This window comes from Eretmochelys imbricata, chromosome 8 (assembly GCF_965152235.1).
Source record: "Eretmochelys imbricata isolate rEreImb1 chromosome 8, rEreImb1.hap1, whole genome shotgun sequence".
Taxonomy (NCBI): Eukaryota; Metazoa; Chordata; order Testudines; family Cheloniidae; genus Eretmochelys; species Eretmochelys imbricata.
The window spans coordinates 58,083,324-58,104,502 of NC_135579.1; the positions used below are offsets into that span (position 1 = coordinate 58,083,324).

Here is a 21,179-nt window from a genome sequence, read left to right on the forward strand (position 1 = left end):
GCAAGCCCCTTTTCTCTGGGAGCCTGGGACAGCATGTGTGCAGTGATACAGAAACAGTTCTTCCTCCCCACCCCCCAAAAAACCAAAACCCCCAAATAATTGTTTATTCACTACTCAAAAGGTACAAAGCAAAGAGTAATAAATTACCTAGTAAGATGGGTATGTTTACACCTTGGTAAAGTTCCCTTCAGTCCAGCTATTTCTATCTCTGGCAGAAAGAAAGTTTGTGCTGCAGTGACATGCTCCCTATCTCAGCCCAGACTCTCAGCCTTGTCAGCCACACATCCTGGCCAGCCTCTCTGCTCACCTTCTCCCTCCTTTCTAGAATCTTTAAGCTTTTAGATTTCCTTTGATCCCACAGTTAGCCTTGGGAAGAATAAACCATTCTGGCCTAGATGGAGCTAAACAGGTAGAATCTTCCCCCACTGATGGCCTTTGTTTTTATTAGCACCTTTGAAACTGTGTACCTGAGAGTCTCTTATTTGTGACATTGTTTTACCTTTCCTTCCTAGTTCCTTAATAACCCCTTTACAGCCTCTTTTGCTTTAACTCTATGCAGTCAGGCAGGCAGCACTACAAAACTGAACACTGAAAGTGATGCACACAATTAATAAAAGAATATTACAGACATTTTCCCAGTTCATCACACCTTAGTGCTTAGAATTATTGTTGTTCTACACTGACCTGATTAGGCTTCTCTGTTGATAGGCCACCTGTACAATAGCAATGAAGAAGGAATAATTTTAATTTACATCACTTCTTTAGGTAACATTGTTTCATGCCATGTTTATCCTAACACTTTCATTGTCAGGTCCTTCAAGAAAAATCAAATGACATATCAAGTCTCATGTTTTAGATGATCCAGATGGTATTACAAAGAAGGCTGTCTACCTTTTATAATAAATATGATTTAATGAACACCTAAACAAGTAATGTAAATTGAATGACTTCACTGCTGTTGTACAGGTGGGCCATACACATTTGTTAAGAAAAGATGCTCATTAACCATCTTCTCTCACAAACAGTACTACATGTCCAAGCAATTTTCCTCATGATTAGTATAATAGTTTTGCCATACTATCTGCGATTTGCCTTTTTGACAGGTACGGGAAATTGGCAGGTGTAAAGTTTACTGGTTTTGCATCCTCCCCCCCCTCCTTTTTGTTTAGTAATATTATCTGGATAATCTAAAGAATGAGACTTGATATGTTATTTTCTTTAATTTTTAAAGCATATAGGAAAAAAATGAACATTTAAAGATACTAAAAGATGGCATAAATCCAATGAAAATATCTTCTTTCACAATTTAGAATCTAATAAAGAAAATGCCAACTACACAAAATTTCAAACCTTGATTTAATTTCTAGTAATTTCCAGAGAGAAGGATTGAATACATATTCTATTTAAATGTACAGGGCCTGATTCTCCCAGAGTAGTGTAGAGCCTGCAGTGTTAATTCAATTTACTTTAGTAAAAGAACGGACAATGAAGGTGCTAGGCTAAACATGACATTGAACAATGTTACCTTGGAAGCAAACTCTCCTCTATTGATGGAAACGCCTCAGTTCAGTTGATGCATATAATCTTTAAAAACTCTAAAAACTTGAGGAATATTTAGTTTAAAAAACAGACAAACAAACAAATGCATGTTGAGTTCTTTGTGAAATGAACTCTTACCAAATGTACCCGTTTAGAACTCAAGTACAGAATATGTTGCTTTTTTTCCTTTTCCTTGCCAATGAGAAATCCACGAAAGAATTCATAGTAACTGGATTCAGTGAACTGAATTATAATAAGCCCCATAGGCTTGCATCAAATGAGTGGCTTAACCTTTCTATTCATCCAGATATGCGGTTCATCTTGCACCTTTGCCTTGTTTGTCACTGCATGTGGATTCAGCAGAGAGCCTGCTGACATCACTGACCATTAACCTGCCCCTTTTCTGGTGCAGACACTTCAAAACCAGGGGCAAGAAGTGTGGAGACAAAATGCATTAGAGTTTACTGTTGTATTTCTTTACACAAACCAGTGGGAAAGCGTTTGTCAATGTGCAGATACATCTTCAAATGGAAGGTACATGAAGGCAGTTATTCTATTTCAACCTTTATTTCCGGACTTTTTAAAAAAAAAAATCCAGGAATTGAATGGAGTGTATGATCACAAATACTGCCCCATCTAAGGACGCTGCCATATTTTAATTTCAATAGTCTACCATAGACAAAAATTGATCACAGATAGTTACAATTAATCATACAATAACTGACAACATTTTAACAGGCTCGTTAATTATATTTCACAGTTATTACAATAGTTTAAATGGGTTATTTGTTGAAACTACGTGCTTTTTTACTAAATGAAGATACCTACAGAAGGCTGAATAGCTTTAATCTTACTCAAGATCAATTCAGACATATAAAAAAATCAGGTTTATTATTCCTGCTCCAAGGAGTCTACATGCAAAAGAATATTTACTAACTGCTTTTAAAAAATAATTTTTATCTTATGAGAACAAAGTTCAACAAAATGAATACAAATTACAAGGTATACTGAGAAATTATTTAAATGAGAATGTGCCTGGATAGAAATGCATTTGAATAAAAATGGAAATTAATGCTGTGTTGTTTTATGCTTAAATATTCATTCCTGTCATCTTGTTCTTCATTGAAATAGACATGCAGAGATGTATGTTGATATATTTTGACATACAATCATATCTGAAGACTTTTTTATTACAAAAACCAACAATTTAACTTCTAAAGGTATCTTTAAATACAAGCTTTTATGCAAGTTGAAAGCCTTCATTTAAAGAATATTAGTGTTGAAATATGTATTCCTTTATATCACAATCAGTTCTTTGAAGGGGAACATGCATTGATATAGCCTCAAGAGGTGGAAAGGAGTTTTTGTAAGAGGTAGTTCTAAGCTGCCACCAATAGAAAGAAGACTGAAAAATCCAGCTGCCTCTGACAAACTCCTTTCGGAGTGAAAAGAAAGTCAAACTTTCAAGTCAATTCAAGACTTGAATCTTCCCATCCCTATAGATGATGGCCAGTTTCCTTTTGCCCTACCCAATTTGTAGTGCCAGTCTATTTAGGGCACTATTGTGAGCTATCTCATGCACTCACGTCAGGGAGTAAAGTGCCTAAAGTGAGAGTTTACTTCCCTCTGCAGTCTACCCACATTGCTAATGTGTGTCTTGGGAGGAGAGTATCTTCACATGGTGCACTTTACCTGCTTCCTGTATTATTCAAATCAGCCCTGCAGAGTTTGCCTAGCCCTAAACTAAGGGCGACTGCTTATATCTGCTTACCCAGAGGCAATGTGGATTACAGTAGGAGCCTGCTGTGCTGGTGAAGGGTGACGGCTATATCCCCTAACTGGAGGTCCAGTCATAATCCCCCCTCTAGTCTGAACAGAATCACTTTTGTCTTTCCAAGATTCAATTTCAGATAGTTCTTTTCCATTCAGATCTAAGCCTTCTTGAAGCAGGGAAACAGCAGAATGTTGGTTCAAAGAGGCAGCAGTGTCATGTGACCACTGTGAGACTGCCGTCATTTGAGAGGATTTTCAAAAGTACCTTAGTGATATAAAAGGGTAGAACTGGGCAATTTTTCTTTTGCCAAATAGCAACTCTTCTGAAAAATGCATTTTTGGGAGGCATGGAAAATTATTTGTAAATCTTGGGCCAATTTGGCAAACAATTGTCTGGAAAAAAATGAAAACTGTTTTGATATTTCATTTCAAAATGACATCTTCAAACCAAAATATCAATTCTAACTGATGTTTTCTTTCAAATGGTTATTTTGAATAAACATTTTAAATATTTTTTTGACCTGAACATCTTTTTTTTCAAATTTTTATTTCATTCGGGAAAGAAAAAAAAGACATAATCAGTTTTGATTCAAAACTATTTTTTTATTTTATTTTTCAGTTTGGCTCCCCAACCAGTTATTCACTCATCTCTACTTGGGGGCAAAAGTCCACTAAAAGTCAGTGACTCTTGAGAATGTCTTCCAGAGCCTTACATAAACATCGGGGGTGGGGGAGGAGGGGAAAGGAGGATAGATAAGATCAAATCCTATAGTATCTGGGTATGAAAGCCCTTCGGAGGAGGAAAAAAAATACTGAACATCAGGAACAGATATTAAAAAATCCCCACAGTGATGACCAGATTTTTTTTTTTAAAAGAACAGGGTAGTTCCCATTGAATGCACTGCTGAGCATTTTTGAAAATCCATTTACCTCATTTAGGTAGTTACATGGAAGCTAAGATCCTCTGAAATGTGAACCCTTTACTTAGCTGCCAACTCATACTTGATGGGTGCCGAGGTATTTTGAAAATCTGGCCTCACACTTTTGAGTTTTCGAATCCTCCAATAAGTCTCAGGGCTTAGACTTCTGACTATGGTTTACCCAGTTCAGAAGGCTCTTGTATTAGTTTCAGTCTTGGATTTTGAATGTCTAGGAACAGTAATATTTTTCTTGTCTTCCATATTATTAATGCTTTAGCAGAATCTGTGGAGCAACACCCTGGGGCTGATTGCCATAACAATGTGCAATATATATATATATATATATATATACGTAATTAAAAAACACACACACACAAAAAAAACGTTTAAAAATTCACACTCGCAAAAAGTGACTGCAAACATTCTTGAAAACTTGAGTGTTGAAGATCTGCTGTCTTCCTTGTGCTCACAGTAGCCCAAAGCTATTGTCAATGCCACTCTCAGCCAACAGCCAATTCCTTACCAATTAAATGTATTCTTACAAGAGAGACAAGCAGATCCCAGCTAACTGTAATTCATGAAGGATGTACCTGCTATCAGATGAAGCATATACTTTGAATTAATAATTATATCTGCAGCTGCAAATCCTGGTGAACTAGCATCTCACATAAAGCTCAGAAAACTTCCTATCTCTTGTTCAGTAGACTTGTTTTTCATTTCAAGTGTGAATTGCACTCAGAGTGGCAATAAAAAGAATGCCTAAAAGAACTGAAAATCAAGCCAGCAGGAAATTCAAGCTTATCCCAGGGTAAAAAGCTAGTAGAGGTTCTGAAGTGTATGAATGAGACCACAGTTTACCTATATAATCAACAAAATATAATTATATCAAAGGCTGCAGTGAGAGGAAATTCATTACAAGTGAGCCCCTCCCCACCATTTGCTAGAGTGCTGAGTGGCAAAAATAATCTAGGTAGATGAGATGAATATGGATTTTGTTTTGTCTTTGTTGTGAGGAGGCTAATTCGAGACCATTTGAGGATTTTTGTCAAAGAAACAAAATGGAAATGTAGAATCAAGGATTGACCAGCACTACGGAAGTAAGCCTGTTGGGAGACATTGCCCAGTTACCAAGACTTTGAGAATGGTAGCTCTAAGAAATAAAGGATTCACAGCCCACTGAATTCATCTGAGGCTCAGTTTTCAGCCAGGGTCTAACTAAAGCCCTTTAACTGGGATTCAGCTAATATGCTTAAATTGAGAGGACATATGTGGGCAGTGGCAGGTGTGTGCACTCAACATCAGCTCAATTCCAGAGAGAAAGAGATAGAGAGAGAGATCAAACTCATCCATTCTTTTGGAGGGTTCTGAGCACTCTCAAAATACTTGATTTGTACCTTTACAGCTTCCCATTAAAAATCAAAAGATGCCCATGGACTTCATGGGGAACTGCATCAGATCTTTCAGGTCTTTCTCTTGTCTCAAACCAGACTATTATCTTCCCTTTTAGATTAGAACCTCACCAGAGTTATTCATGTTTTAATCATCTCTAGGCTGGATTATTGCATGCCCTCTGCTTAGGACTGCTCTCTACCAACCACCAGAAATTCCAGCAATTGCCAAATGCAACAATTCATCTGCATGGTGAGGGTGGCTAGCACATAAAACCAGAGTTCAGTGCATCCTCAGCTGACATGAATCAGCTAGCTCTATTGAAGTGAACAGATATATGTCTGACCCTAGAACTAGCATTCTAAGCCCTAACTAGTTTGAGTAATTGATACTTATTATATTTCTTCCCCCCCCCCATTTTCTATCACACAAATTGGTACTAATGTCCATTGAAGTCTGGTGCTGGAAATTTCCTTTCTGTAGCCCCAGCTGTAGGGCATTCTCAAATGAATGTCTCATTCTTTGGCTCTCCTGCCACCAGATTATTTGTTACAGCATAAATTTGCTGAGCTCATGGCCACACCAGAAGCCTTCTTTTCCTAGGCAGTTTTATACTGAAGATGCATTTGCTTTTGTCTGGTGATCAAATACCAACCAAATTGTGCCTTCCACCGCTGGAACACAATTTCCAAAAATCCCATGTTCGTGGACTAGGCTATTGGGAGTGTCAGAAAGCAAAATGACACTGCACACCGTGTGCAGAGATCTTCAGAACTTCCCTTATATTGTTAAGCTATTTAGCACTTCACTCCTAGTCAGTCTGCTTCTATGTCCTTCAAATAGAGTAATTTCAAACCCCTTATATAGTATCTTGAGAATATATCTCCATAGTCAATTGAAGTAGGCATCACACTTTTCTGCACCTGAGACATTCTAAAGATCTCAGCTGACTGCTTACAGGAGAAATCACTTTAGTTTCTTGAGCTAAAATACTGGAGCATCATGATAGGAAATTTTGTATTTGAAAACCGTCTGTATATGTGCATTCCTCTCAGAAGTACTATGTAGGCACATTTTTAAGGAAGAATCACAAGTATAGTCTTAAAAAGTTAAATATATTTTTGGAGAGGTATGAATATCAAGTACCAGTTTTAGCTCTATTTTGGCACAGCAACTGAGTCTCATCATCATGGCAAAGCCCAAAGAGACATAGTCTCCTTGCAAATTGAGCATAACCTGGAAGAAACTCTGGCAAAGTGCTTAAAGGTGGTCTGGCTGTATATTTAGTTTATGTCCATCACTACCAATCTTGTTACACCACCAAAACTTTTGATGCCAACCATGATTGCTGGCCATGTAGCTGCATTCCTTGGTACACACTCTTCATAATTATTTGATCTTCCACTCTAATATGGCCATACCAAGAAAGTGCTGAAGGAGGTGCTTGCTGGGTTTGGTTTCAAATATTCTCATTTCTGACCTTGTCCTGCCATGTGATATGGAACAGTTGATGTAGACTATGAGAATAAAAAACTTTAATCTGCTGTTCTTCAGCCTTCCTCTGTGCCCATGTTCACTTTTGTTCAATAGAGATGACATAACTGTGGTTCTATAGATCTGTATTTTTATATTAATCTTGTTGACTAATATGTAATGGCTAGTGTATAAATATGCATTACTGACAACCTATATATGTGCATTAAGCAGAAACATTAAGCGCAAATATTGTAACAGTGATATAGCCTAAACTGGACCATACCATAATCCTGTTCACTTATATTAAGTATCTCATAACACCCTGCATTTGCTGAAGAAAGAATTTGGCACAAGCAGACAGGAAACTTGTCAAAAATCAAGATATAGTCATTCTATGCCTTAGTGCAAGCTAGGGAAGTACTTTCACGGATCAGTACCTGGAATGACAGCCTCCAAAACAAAGATAAGAAAGGAACAGAACAAGTTAGGGAACTGGAACAAACTGATAGGTTAGATTTTAGTGAGATATAAAGAAATGTGTAACTTGTAAAATATATAAATGACACTAGCTGAAATGTGCAACTTGGAGCACACCTCCTGGGTAAGGTGAATGTAACATTACTGCAAGAGATTGCTAAGAGACTGGTGTCATATAGAATCTTTTTCTTGTACCATATTAAAAAACCTGATTGACACTTGGTTTATTTTGTCTCTTTGGTTCATTATTTCATTATGAAATACACTCAAGTGTCATCAAGCAATTGACTGTACAATTTATCAACAAGATTACTGTCACAATGTCTTCACAGATGCTGCTGCAGGGCCTAAGACATAGCAGCAGCTGCTGGCATACAAGTATCCACATCTTTTGAGCATCCTCCAGCACTGTCTATGACACTACCCAAATATTTGAAAATTGTTAACTTTAGCATCCAGGTTAATACTGCTTGATGGTAATGTCCAAGGACACAGTTTTATCTAGACTGATAATCAGATCAAAGTACACTGCTTCTTGCCCAACCAGACTGTCCACTAACTGCAGGGATTTATCAAAGGGAGCAAACAAGACAGGGTCATCTCCGTATTTGAGATCTCGAAGCAGAACGGTGTTTAGCTCAGTGCAACCTACAGCTGCCTCCCTCAAGCTTATCCATTACTTAACACTGATGTTTAAACAGTGATGGTGACAGAATGCAGCCTTGCTGCACTCCCATGCAGATAAAAAAAAGCATACCCTGTATCTCCTGCCACGTTGAGCACAACTTTCTGTTCCATTATATAACAGTTCTATCAGAGAAACTTTCTTCCTAGGGACTGAGTCACCTCATCAGGTCCCACAAACATGCTTCATGAACTGAACCAAATGCATGACAGGAGTCAATAAAAAGTGCCATGCACAGTTTATTAAATTCAGCCATCTTTTCAAAAAGTTGTATGAAGGTTGGTCAATAGTAGAACAACCAGGTCTAAAACTCCACTGAGTATCCCAGCCTTTGCCGTGAAAGGTATTGTTGAATAGAGACATGAACACAGAAGCCAAGAGCTTTCCTGGGACCAAAAAGAGCATAATATTTCTAGAATTGCAACACTGTCTTATTTCCCTTTTAAAAGGGAAGATTAACACCCCTCTTCCAGTCATTGGGGATAATATTGGTTTGGAACATCCTATTCAGCCACAGTGGAACAACTCTTCAGTAATGCCTACCCAGATTTCGATTTATGGATTGCAATTTGGATGCCTTATTAGTTGAAGGAAAGTGCCTTTAACTGAACTTCCTACCAATCTTCAAACAGAAGAGGAACCGGCAGTGGATGGACAATTGAGAAGCATCTATGCAACTGATCCTGCAGACTTCAGGTGAAGCTGCTAGAAAGTCCAGCTGATGCTGCTAGGAAAGTTCAAACGTTAACTGAGCAGCATTCCAATTCTCAGCTGGTAGAGTGGAATTTGAGGCCTTTACAAAGATGGCAGCCTTGCCAAAGTTGCCTTTGACGCTTATGAATTCTAACTTATGGGCAGATTTTTCCATGAGGGAACAGAAAACACTGGACACAATGAAATCAGTTTTCAGAGTAGCAGCTGTGTTAGTCTGTATCCACAAAAAGAACAGGAGTACTTTTGGCACCTTAGAGACTAACAAATTTATTTGAGCATAAGCTTTCCTGAGCTTCGGGGGAGGGATAGCTCAGTGGTTTGAGCATTGGCCTGTTAAACCCAGGGTTGTGTGTTCAATCCTTGAGGGGGCCTTTTAGGAATCTGGCACAAAAATTGGGGATTGGTCCTGCTTTGAGCATGGGGTTGGACTAGATGACCTCCTGAGGTCCCTTCCAACCCTGATATTCTATGATTCAGGGGAGATACCATGATCACGAAGGTGGTTTTCCCAGGGTGAGGCTCATCCATTGCACTGCAGTTGTGCTGACTCCTGAGATTTCCCCAAATGCGGGAAACTCGACTGCATAATTTGTAGTAGTGAGTGACTGCATTCGTGCTCTTTGATGCATCCGATGAAGTGAACTGTAGCTCACAAAAGCTTATACTCAAATAAATTTGTTAGTCTCTAAGGTGCCACAAGTACTTCTTTTCTTTTAATGAAATCAGTGCCTTTCCCATCAACACAATGAAAATTGATGGAATGGTTCTCAATCCATAAGAGAAGCTTTTCCCTTTATGACTTTGCAATCTATATTTTTATATTTCAAGTAAATTATAGTCTTGAAGCTTAGATTCAACTCTTTATGTTCCCAAATGTGCTCCATGGAGGCTTCCTGTTGCCTACTGTATAGGGACTTGGGGGAAGGAGTGTTGGGTTTTCAGCTTTGCAAATCTATGGACCATTTGCATCCTACAGGTTGGATTTCATAGAATCATAGAATATCAGGGTTGGAAGGGACCCTGAAGGTCATCTAGTCCAACCCCCTGCTCGAAGCAGGACCAATTCCCAGTTAAATCATCCCAGCCAGGGCTTTGTCAAGCCTGGCCTTAAAAACTTCCAAGGAAGGAGATTCCACCACCTCCCTAGGCAACGCATTCCAGTGTTTCACCACCCTCTTAGTGAAAAAGTTTTTCCTAATATCCAATCTAAACCTCCCCCACTGCAACTTGAGACCATTACTCCTCGTTCTGTCATCTGCTACCATTGAGAACAGTCTAGAGCCATCCTCTTTGGAACCCCCTTTCAGGTAGTTGAAAGCAGCTATCAAATCCCCCCTCATTCTTCTCTTCTGCAGGCTAAACAATCCCAGCTCCCTCAGCCTCTCCTCATAAGTCATGTGTTCTAGACCCCTAATCATTTTTGTTGCCCTTCGCTGGACTCTCTCCAATTTATCCACATCCTTCTTGTAGTGTGGGGCCCAAAACTGGACACAGTACTCCAGATGAGGCCTCACCAATGTCGAATAGAGGGGGACGATCACGTCCCTTGATCTGCTCGCTATGCCCCTACTTATACATCCCAAAATGCCATTGGCCTTCTTGGCAACAAGGGCACACTGCTGACTCATATCCAGCTTCTCGTCCACTGTCACCCCTAGGTCCTTTTCCGCAGAACTGCTGCCTAGCCATTCGGTCCCTAGTCTGTAGCGGTGCATTGGATTCTTCCGTCCTAAGTGCAGGACCCTGCACTTATCCTTATTGAACCTCATCAGATTTCTTTTGGCCCAATCCTCCAATTTGTCTAGGTCCTTCTGTATCCTATCCCTCCCCTCCAGCGTATCTACTACTCCTCCCAGTTTAGTATCGTCCGCAAATTTGCTGAGAGTGCAATCCACACCATCCTCCAGATCATTTATGAAGATATTGAACAAAACCGGCCCCAGGACCGACCCCTGGGGCACTCCACTTGACACCGGCTGCCAACTAGACATGGAGCCATTGATCACTGCCCGTTGAGCCCAACAATCTAGCCAGCTTTCTACCCACCTTATAGTGCATTCATCCAGCCCATACATCCTTAATTTGCTGACAAGAATACTGTGGGAGACCGTGTCAAAAGCTTTGCTAAAGTCAAGAAACAATACATCCACTGCTTTCCCTTCATCCACAGAACCAGTAATCTCATGATAAAAGGCGATTAGATTAGTCAGGCATGACCTTCCCTTGGTGAATCCATGCTGGCTGTTCCTGATCACTTTCCTCTCATGCAAGTACTTCAAGATTGATTCTTTGAGGACCTCCTCCATGATTTTATGATATGTGCACACACACACACAGAGCAGATATGGGGAAAAGCCTGCAGAACAACCCCGTAGAAGGATACCTCTCCCTGAAAATGCCATACACGACCCCAAAAAAATCTGTTTCCTCAAACTGCACTGGAGAGAAGATTTCCCCCTTATAATCTTGCAATCTATATATTTTAATATCAATCAAATTATAGTCTTGAATTTTGGGAATATAAAGACTAGAATCCAATTATAGTTAATCTGTAGGGAAAAAATATTGAAGTTTGTACTTATACTGGTAGTGTACATTCAAATGCATTCACTCAATGATGGGTTAAGTGTTTGCTGTATAGGTGCTTTAATATAGTGGTTCTCAAAGCCAGTCCACCACTTGTTCAGGGAAAGCCCCTGGCAGGCCGGACCAGTTTGTTTACCTGCAGGTTCGGCCGATCGCAGCTCCCACTGGCCGCGGTTCGCCACTCCAGGCCAATGGGGGCTGTGGGAAGGCCTTGCTGAAGTAGTCCCCACCTGGACCATTCACAAATGGCCTTCCAGCATGCAAGCCATGCCCTGAATGTCTATGTGTAGGTGCAGCCTGGAAGTCACTCTTGGATTACACACCTGTTTTTACTAGCCTTGGCTGCAGGGTGACTCCTATACTCTCCCAGTCCCTGATTTTCATTCAGAAATGTATGTCATGGACTGCCCAGCCCTCTCCTGGACAATCCAAATATTTTAAGTCTGTTATTCCTTTAAGGGCATAATATACATTTGACTGTTATCTGAAATAGAATCACACAGATAATTGTTTAATTTAAACAAACTGGATTAGATAAGACAATAAAACAAGCTTATTAATTACAGAGAGAAAGAGATTTTAAGTGAGTACCAGTTAGAAGGCAGAAATGGCTACAAGAAAAATAAAGATAAAATGCTTTCTAGTGCCTAAAAGACAATATTAGATTTAAGGAAAATTCTCACCACATGTTTCTAGCAGTGTTAATGTCCAAATTCTTCAGGTCAGGACCTCATCCCCAGAGTTCAATAATTGTTTCCTTTGTCTTCTCAGCAGCAGAGAATGAGGCGTGTGTGGAGGAGGCGGGGGGGGGGGAGAGAGAGGGAGAAAAAAGATATCTTGGGGTTTTTTTAGTCCCTCTTTAAAAAGCATTTCCAGCTGAGAATCAGCAGACTGCCTGTATTTTGGAGGAAGGAAGCTCCAGGCTGTTTCTTTACTAAGATGAATATCTTTATCCCTGCCCACATTCCGTGCCAAAAAACTGTCCACTTGGTATGTATTAGCTTTGTTGACACCTGACTGGGGTGTCAGCTTCTCCTTTGTCTTTGAGAAACTGGTTCAGCCACTCCCCAAGACTTATCTGGGAAACTTACTTCAGTTATCATTTCAACTTATGTTCATAACTTTACATATAATGTTGCTATACACACTTTGTCGTGATATTACTGATCGGCAAGTTATGAGTTTTCAGATGATACCTCACAAGGAATACCTTGTATAAAGATTATTACAATAGTGTGCAATAACATTCAGGAAAGAGATCTTGGAGTCATCGTGGATAGTTCTCTGAAGACGTCCACGCACTGTGCAGCGGCAGTCCAAAAAGTGAACAGGATGTTAGGAGTCATTTAAAAAGGGATAGAGAATAAGATGGAGAATATCTTATTGCTCTTATATAAATCCATGGTACGCCCACATCTTGAATACTGTGTACAGATGTGATCTCCCCATCTCAAAAAAAATGTACTGGCATTAGAAAAGTTTCAGAAAAGGGCAACTAAAATGATTAGGGGTTTGGAATGGGTCCCATATGAGGAGAGATTAAAGAGATAAGGACTTTTCAGCTTGGAAAAGAGGAGACTAAGGGGGGATATGATAGAGGTATATAAAATCATGAGTGGTGTGGAGAAAGTGAATAAGAAAAAGTTATTTACTTGTTCCCATAATATAAGAACTAGGGGCCACCAAATGAAATTAATGGGCAGCAGGTTTAAAACAAATAAAAGGAAGTTCTTCTTCACACAGCACACAGTTAACCTGTGGAACTCCTTGCCTGAGGAGGTTGTGAAGGCTAGGACTATAATAGAGTTTAAAAGAGAACTAGATAAATTAATGGAGGTTATGTTCATTAGTGGCTATTAGCCAAGATGGGTGAGGCATGGTGTCCCTGGACTCTGTTTGTCAGAGGGTGGAGATGGATGACAGGAGAGAGATCACTAGATCATTACCTGTTAGGTTAACTCCCTCTGGGGCATCTGGCATTGGCCACTGTCGGCAGACAGGATCATAGAATCATAGAATATAGAATATCAGGGTTGGAAGGGACCTCAGGAGGTCATCTAGTCCAACCCCCTGCTCAAAGCAGGACCAATCCCCAATTAAATCATCCCAGCCTGGGCTTTGTCTAGCCTGACCTTAAAAACTTCTAAGGAAGAAGATTCTACCACCTCCCCAGGTAACGCATTCCAGTGTTTCACCACCCTCCTAGTGAAAAAGTTTTTCCCAATATCCAACCTAAACCTCCCCCACTGCAACTTGAGACCATTACTCCTTGTCCTGTCCTCTTCTACCACTGAGAATAGTCTAGAACCATCCTCTCTGGAACCACCTCTCAGGTAGTTGAAAGCAGCTATCAAATCCCCCCTCATTCTTCTCTTCTGCAGACTAAACAATCCCAGTTCCCTCAGCCTCTCCTCATAAGTCATGTGTTCCAGACCCCTAATCATTTTTGTTGCCCTTCGCTGGACTCTCTCCAGTTTATCCACATCCTTCTTGTAGTGTGGGGCCCAAAACTGGACACAGTACTCCAGATGAGGCCTCTCCAATGTCAAATAGAGGGGAATGATCATGTCCCTCGATCTGCTCGCTATGCCCCTACTTATACATCCGAAAATGCCATTGGCCTTCTTGGCAACAAGGGAACACTGCTGACTCATATCCAGCTGTCAGAAAAGGAGCTTTGAAAGGGGATAGCCGCATGTCTGCAGCCAATTTCAAAACAATGAGAAGAGTGGCCACTTGACTCGTTTCTGGAAGCCAATCACAGTGCAGTAATGCAACACCTCATTCACACTGACGCCCAGGCATTTCAGCTGGGGCGCAGCAAGCTTTATGCCTCTCGTGGAGGTGGATTACCAGGAGCACTCCAGCTGCAGAATCCAGGCGTTCTATGTGCCTTGCCAGTGTGGACAACTCAGAAGTTAGGGTGCCCGGGGCTTCTTTAGTGCACTCTAACTTGCAAGTGTAGCTAAGCCCTTAGTCTCCAGTGTTGGCACAGTAAGTCAGGCAAGCAGTGGGGACCTGGATAGAGTGGTTGCATATACTTTCTAAAGCCTTCAAATAAATTCGCAGTCCAAGAAGGGATTTTCTGTACTCCATCTTAAATTTATATAAAGTATCTCTGTTCACTGAGCTAATCCCACTTATCATTCGATTGCAGTCAATACCAGTCAAAGTGGAGAAAGAAAATGTAATCAAATTTATTGTAAGTGTCAATTTTTGAAGGTCTGAGAATCAACAAAATCCAAAACAAACATGTCAAATATGAGGACTGGGCAAACTGAATCTAATCGCTTAGGCACAGAGAAGAGAACTGCCTTCACCAGGTAGTAGGCAAAGTTCATTTGATATATTTATCGGAGAAGTCAGGGACTGACAGGAGGACAGAGATGGACTGCAACCCAAGCAAAGAGAATCCAGGTCCCCTGAGAGGTTAAGTTGCCGCCGTGGCTATCCAGTGTTATGAAGTGCTTTTCCACCCTCACCTTATTGAATGGAGTCCCTGATTGCCCATTACTGTTTTTTCAAATAGTAAAGCTGGTCAAATTTATTTGAAAATGTTTTCTCTTCCCCCCACCCCAACCTCCACATCAAAAGGTAGACTTTTCTCAAACAAAAGTTGACATATAAAAGGTTATCAACACTGATTTTGGGGGTGAGATTTTCTCATGATTTAAATATTTTCATCCAAATGGCTACTGAAATTTCCCATTTCATGAAAGTTCCGTTTTACATAAACCAACAATTTCAAAATCATATTGAAATGGGTATCAGAATTTTTCATTCAGAGGAAACCCAACTTTAGTCTGTGACTTTTGTTAATAACTTTGATAAATACAATATTATCATCACAATAATCCATTTTGAAAAATGCAAAATGAAAACAACTCTGAAATTTGAAAAATTCATGAACTGTTTCTCATTTTTTGACTAGCTCTAAGAAGCAGAGAGATATAATTAAGGGGTCTATCTATCTATATGTAAAGCTCTCCAATCTGAATGTCAACTTATTTGCCCATTCCTAATAACAAACCCTTGTAAATAACTTGCAACTCATCTGGTTAATTAACTTTGAGCAACTTGATTAAAATTTCCATTTTTTTCTTAACACGTTTGCAGAGTTAAAATAGCACAGGTGTTAGCAAAAATCTGTTATCCAAAACAAACCTGCAGTCCATACATTCTACAAATCATTCTGCATTGTGACTCAGTTTCCCTTGATTTGGAGGTAAAATGGTTGAGCAATTGCCCAAGCATTAAAAAAAAATCCCACCTATCTTCATTGTTTAAATAGCCAATTTTTTGTGTAAAGATTGTCCAGTTTGGCCAATGTATATGCGAAATAGTTGTGGGTGAGGACAAAGTCACAAAGTTCAGCCACCAGGTTTGCTGTGACATTATCGGGGATACTGTTCCTGGAGGCTTGTAGTCCATCTTTTCGTGGAAAGTTGGTGTAGAGGGATTCTACATCCACAGTGACCAGGAGGGTGTTTTCAGGAAGATCACCGATGGATTGTAGTTTCCTCAGGAAGTCAGTGGTGTCTTGAAGATAGCTAGGAGTGCTGGTAGCGTAGGGCCTGAGGAGAGAGTCTACATATCCAGACAATCCTGCTGTCAGGGTGCCAATGCCTGAGATGATGGGGCGCCCAGGATTTCCAGGTTTATGGATCTTGGGTAGCAGATAGAGTACCCCTGGTCGTGGTTCTAGGGTTGTGTCTGTGCAGATTAGTTCCTGAGCTTTTTCAGGGAGTTTCTTGAGCAAATGGTGTAGTTTCTTTTGGTAACCCTCAGTGGGATCAGAGGGTAAAGACCTGTAGAATGTGGTGTTAGAGAGCTGCCTCTCATTCATATTCCTACCTATTCATGATGACAACAGCACCTCCTTTGTCAGCCTTTTTTATTATGATGTCAGAGTTTTTCCTGAGGTTGTGGATGGCGTTGTGTAACAGAACACCACTAGCCGTCACCTTCAGCCCTAAACTTAAATCTCTCCAGAGCATCATCAAGGATCTACAACCTATCCTGAAGGGTGATCCCTCACTCTCACAGATCTTGGGAGACAGGCCAGTCCTTGCTTACAGACAGCCCCCCAACCTGAAGCAAATACTCACCAGCAACCACACACCACACAACAGAACCACTAACCCATGAACCTATCCTTGCAACAAAGCCTGTTGCCAATTCTGTCCACATATTTATTCAAGGGACACCATCATAGGACCGGGTTTCAGAGTAGCAGCTATGTTAGTCTGTATCTGTAAAAAGAAAAGTAGTACTTGTGGCATCTTAGAGACTAACAAATTTATTTGAACATAAGCTTTCGTGAGCTACAGCTCACTTCATCAGATGCATTCAGTGGAAAATACAGTGGGGAGATTTTATATACACAGAGGAAATGAAACAGTGGGTGTTACCATACACACTGTAACAAGAGTGATCAGGTAAGGTGAGCTATTACCAACAGGAGAGCGAGGGTGGGGGGACCTTTTGTAGCGATAATCAAGGTGGGCCATTTCCAGCAGTGGACAAGAACGTGTGAGGAACAGTGAGTGGGGGGAGGGGAGGGATAAACATGGGGAAATAGTTTTACTTTGTGTAATGACACATCCACTCCCAGTCTTTATTCAAGCCTAAATTAATTGTACCCCGTTTGCAAATTAATTCCAATTCAGCAGTTTCTCTTTGGAGTCTGTTTTTGAAGTTTTTTTGTTGAAGAATTGCTACTTTTAGGTTTGTAATCGAGTGACCAAAGAGATTGAAGTGTTCTCCGACTGGTTTTTGAATGTTATGATTCTTGATGTCTGATTTGTGTCCATTTAATCTTTTAAGTAGAGACTGTCCAGTTTGGCCAATGTACGTGGCAGAGGGGCATTGCTGGCACATAATGGCATATATCACATTGGTAGATGTACAGGTGAACGAGCCTCTGATAGTGTGGCTGATGTGATTAGGTCTTATGATGGTGTCCCCTGACTAGATATGTGGACACAGTTGGCAATGGGCTTTGTTGCAAGGATAGGTTCCTGGGTTAGTGTTTTTATTGTGTGGTGTGTGGTTGCTGATGAGTATTTGCTTCAGGTTGGGGGGCTGTCTGTAAGCAAGGACTGGCCTGTCTCCCAAGATCTGAGAGAGTGATGGGTTGTCCTTCAGGATAGGCTGTAGATCCTTGATAATGCGTTGGAGAGGTTTTAGTTGGGGGCTGAAGGTGATGGTTAGTGGCGTTCTGTTATTTTCTTTGTTGGGCCTGTCCTGTAGTAGGTGACTTCTGGGTTCTCTTCTGGCTCTGTCAGTCTGTTTCTTCACTTCAGCGGGTGGGTGCTGTAGTTGTAAGAATGCTTGATAGAGATCTTGTTGGTGTTTGTCTCTGTCTGAGGGGTAGGAGCAAATGCGGTTGAATCGTAGAGCTTGGCTGTAGACAATGGATCGTGTCTACTTCAGCCACACCATAAGAGGGTCATTCACCTGCACATCTACCAATGTGATATATGCCATCATGTGCCAACAATGCCCTTCTGCCATGTACATTGGCCAAAACAGACACTCTCTATGCAAAAGAATAAATGGACACAAATCAGACATCAAGAATTATAACATTCAAAAACCGGTCGAAGAACACTTCAACCTCCCTGGTCACTCAATTTCAGACCTAAAAGGTGCAATTCTCCAATAAAAAAACTTCAAAAACAGATTCCAATGAAAAACTACAGAATTGGAATTAATTTGCAAACTGGACACCGTTAAATTAGGCTTGAATAAAGACTGGGAGTGGATGGGTCATTACACAAAGTAAAAACTATTTCCCCATGCTAATTTTCCCCTCTAGTGTTACTCACACCTTCTTGTCAACTGTTTGAAATGGGCCATCCTGATTATCACTACAAAAGGTTTTTTTTTTCCTCCTGCTGATAATAGCCCACCTTAATTAATTGGTCTTGTTACAGTTGGTATGGCAACACCCATTTTTTCATGTTCTCTGTATATATATATATAATCTTCCTACTGTATTTTCCACTGCATACATCCGATGAAGTGGGTTTTACCCATGAAAGCTTATGCCCAAATAAATTTGTTAGTCTCTAACCCTAGAAGTCTAAAAATAAGTACTCATTTTTTTTTGGCCAATATTTAAACAGACACTCAAGTGCTGTTGGCAGCTCTGCAAGTCTAATGCTAATCGAGGATGAATTGAAAACTATTCTGACCTGGGTAGAGTCTAAACAAACAAAAGGAGGAATAGCATGTTGAGAATTTTTTCTCATCTATCACAGCCTAATGACAACATTTAAATGACAGAACTAGGAGAGCTCTATTGATATAACAAGTTTTAGGTGCTATAGCAGAGTGGAGTCTGCAAGATTAGGTCACTTCTGAAACAATGTCTTGACAAGGAAACATTCTGAACTCAATTTATTTCTCACCTAGAACAGAATTTTAGAGTTGAAAAAGAATATTACCAATTTAATATGGCTTTTTCAGTGTCCACGGAGGTCTGTATCCTTATTTTCCGAGACATAACTTGAAAGGCTTGACAACTTAAATTGTCCTAACCAAATGAACAAGCATTTCTTGACTTAATTATCATTTGTTTTAGAGCAAGGGTTCTTAAATTTTTCACAGGCTGGACCACACTTTAACACAGAGATTTGCTCCCATTGACAGTCCTGCAGAAACCCTATAGCAACTGCTTACATGAGAACAAAATATTAGGGAAGTGTCTAATGTACATTTAACTGGTCTCATGGAAGATACCAGCTGTCTCTCTATAGATCACCAGCAAGTGTTTTCAGACTGCCAGTGGTCCCCCGATCCCATTTGAGAATCTCTTTCAAAAATAAAAATGAGAAGAGAATGAGGAGAGTGATACCAATTTTGGCCATTCCATTCACTGTCACGGAGCAGGGCAACTGCACCTGTACTCCCTCTCTCTGGTCCAACAACGGCACCCAATCTCAGGCATCTACCTCTCCTGGTGCGGGGGACACAACACCAAACCAGTCCCTCTCCTTTCTGATTGGGGTAATTCCATGCTGAATGATTCCCCATCTTCATTGTGTTATTCCCAGCAGAGACTGGCTGCCCAAGCAGGCCTGCTTGTTTTCTATTCAGAGATGGTTAACAGTGTGACTGCCCACAGTTATAGTTACCACCGAGCTCTTTTTATGCAAGCCTGGTTTATTCTTAAGGTAAAAGCACTATAGAGAAGACATTAAAAACAATAAAACAACCTATACACACATACTAGTAAGTTTACCAAAGACCAACCCACCCTAACATAGGCTCTGGCATGAGCAGTCCTTCAAAATCTCACCCAAGCTGTTTACTTATGAGTTCAAGTTCACAACAGCTTCAGCTGGGAACAAGTACCCTGCCTTATGGAGCCTCAGTAGGCCCAGTTCTTCCAACCCTTCTCTAGGGATTGGGGCCCTCCATGGACCAGGTTTCCTGCCCATTTGCTGGATCAGGAAGAAAAGCTATGGGACTCTTTTAAACCAGGATAAATAGTCTTGTATCCTCTCTGTTGGTCCCTGGAGAATCCTGTTTGAACCAGTATATCCAACCATTTCCACGGGGTGGCTTCCAAGGCTGATTACTGGAGGAATTACATTAGCATCCCCATCCTACTAGACAGGTTTCAGAGTAACAGCCGTGTTAGTCTGTATTCGCAAAAAGAAAAGGAGTACCTGTGGCACCTTAGAGACTAACCAACTTATTTGAACATAAGCTTTCGTGAGCTACAGCTCACTTCATCGGATGCATACTGTGGAAAGTTTAGAAGATCTTAATATATACACACAAAGCATGAAAAAAATACCTCCTCCCACATTGTAAGGAGAGTGATCACTTTAGATAAGCTATTACCAGCAGGAGAGTGGGGTGGGAGGAGGTATTTTTTTCATGCTTTGTGTGTATATAATAAGACCTTCTAAACTTTCCACAGTATGCATCCGATGAAGTGAGCTGTAGCTCACGAAAGCTTATGCTCAAATAAATTGGTTAGTCTCTAAGGTGCCACAAGTACTCCTTTTCTTTTTGCATCCTACTAGAGAAATTGCATACAGTTCTACAATATCACATAGTTTCATTTTTAATACAATGGACCCCAAAAGTATCAATCCTAACTCAGGTTTCAGAGTAACAGCCATGTTACTCTGTATTCGCAAAAAGAAAAGGAGTACTTGTGGCACCTTAGAGACTAACCAATTTATTTGAGCATAAGCTTTCGTGAGCTACAGCTCACTTCATCGGATGCATACTGTGGAAAGTTTAGAAGATCTTATTATATACACACAAAGCATGAAAAAATAACTCAATAAGGTTTATCCTAATTCAGTAAAGTTTGTCTTAATTCCATAAGATTTGTCCAGGATTTTGCCAATCTGTCACAGTAGCCCTGGCCAGTATCAGCCATGCTGCCAGAAGGGAGTCATAAGGAGATAAGACTTAGCCTTGCAAATGCTGTGTTAGTTCAGATCTCAGGTTTGATTACATTTTCTTTGCCCACTTTGAGACTCGAATCCATGAGGCTGAGATGCTGCACCTAATGCTAGTTTTGCAGTCCATGTCTTAGTGGCCAGGTATAAATATCACAAAAAATCATACACATAATTGGTTTTCTTCTCTGC

At 40.4% G+C, this 21,179-nt stretch overlaps 1 non-coding gene across 1 annotated transcript; it reads left to right on the plus strand.

The window, feature by feature from the left end:
- Window positions 1–9,434: 9,434 nt before the first annotated feature.
- LOC144269677 (U1 spliceosomal RNA) lies at window positions 9,435–9,596 on the plus strand. The gene has a single exon (XR_013346989.1). It is a non-coding gene; the product is annotated as a U1 spliceosomal RNA (small nuclear RNA).
- Window positions 9,597–21,179: the final 11,583 nt, after the last annotated feature.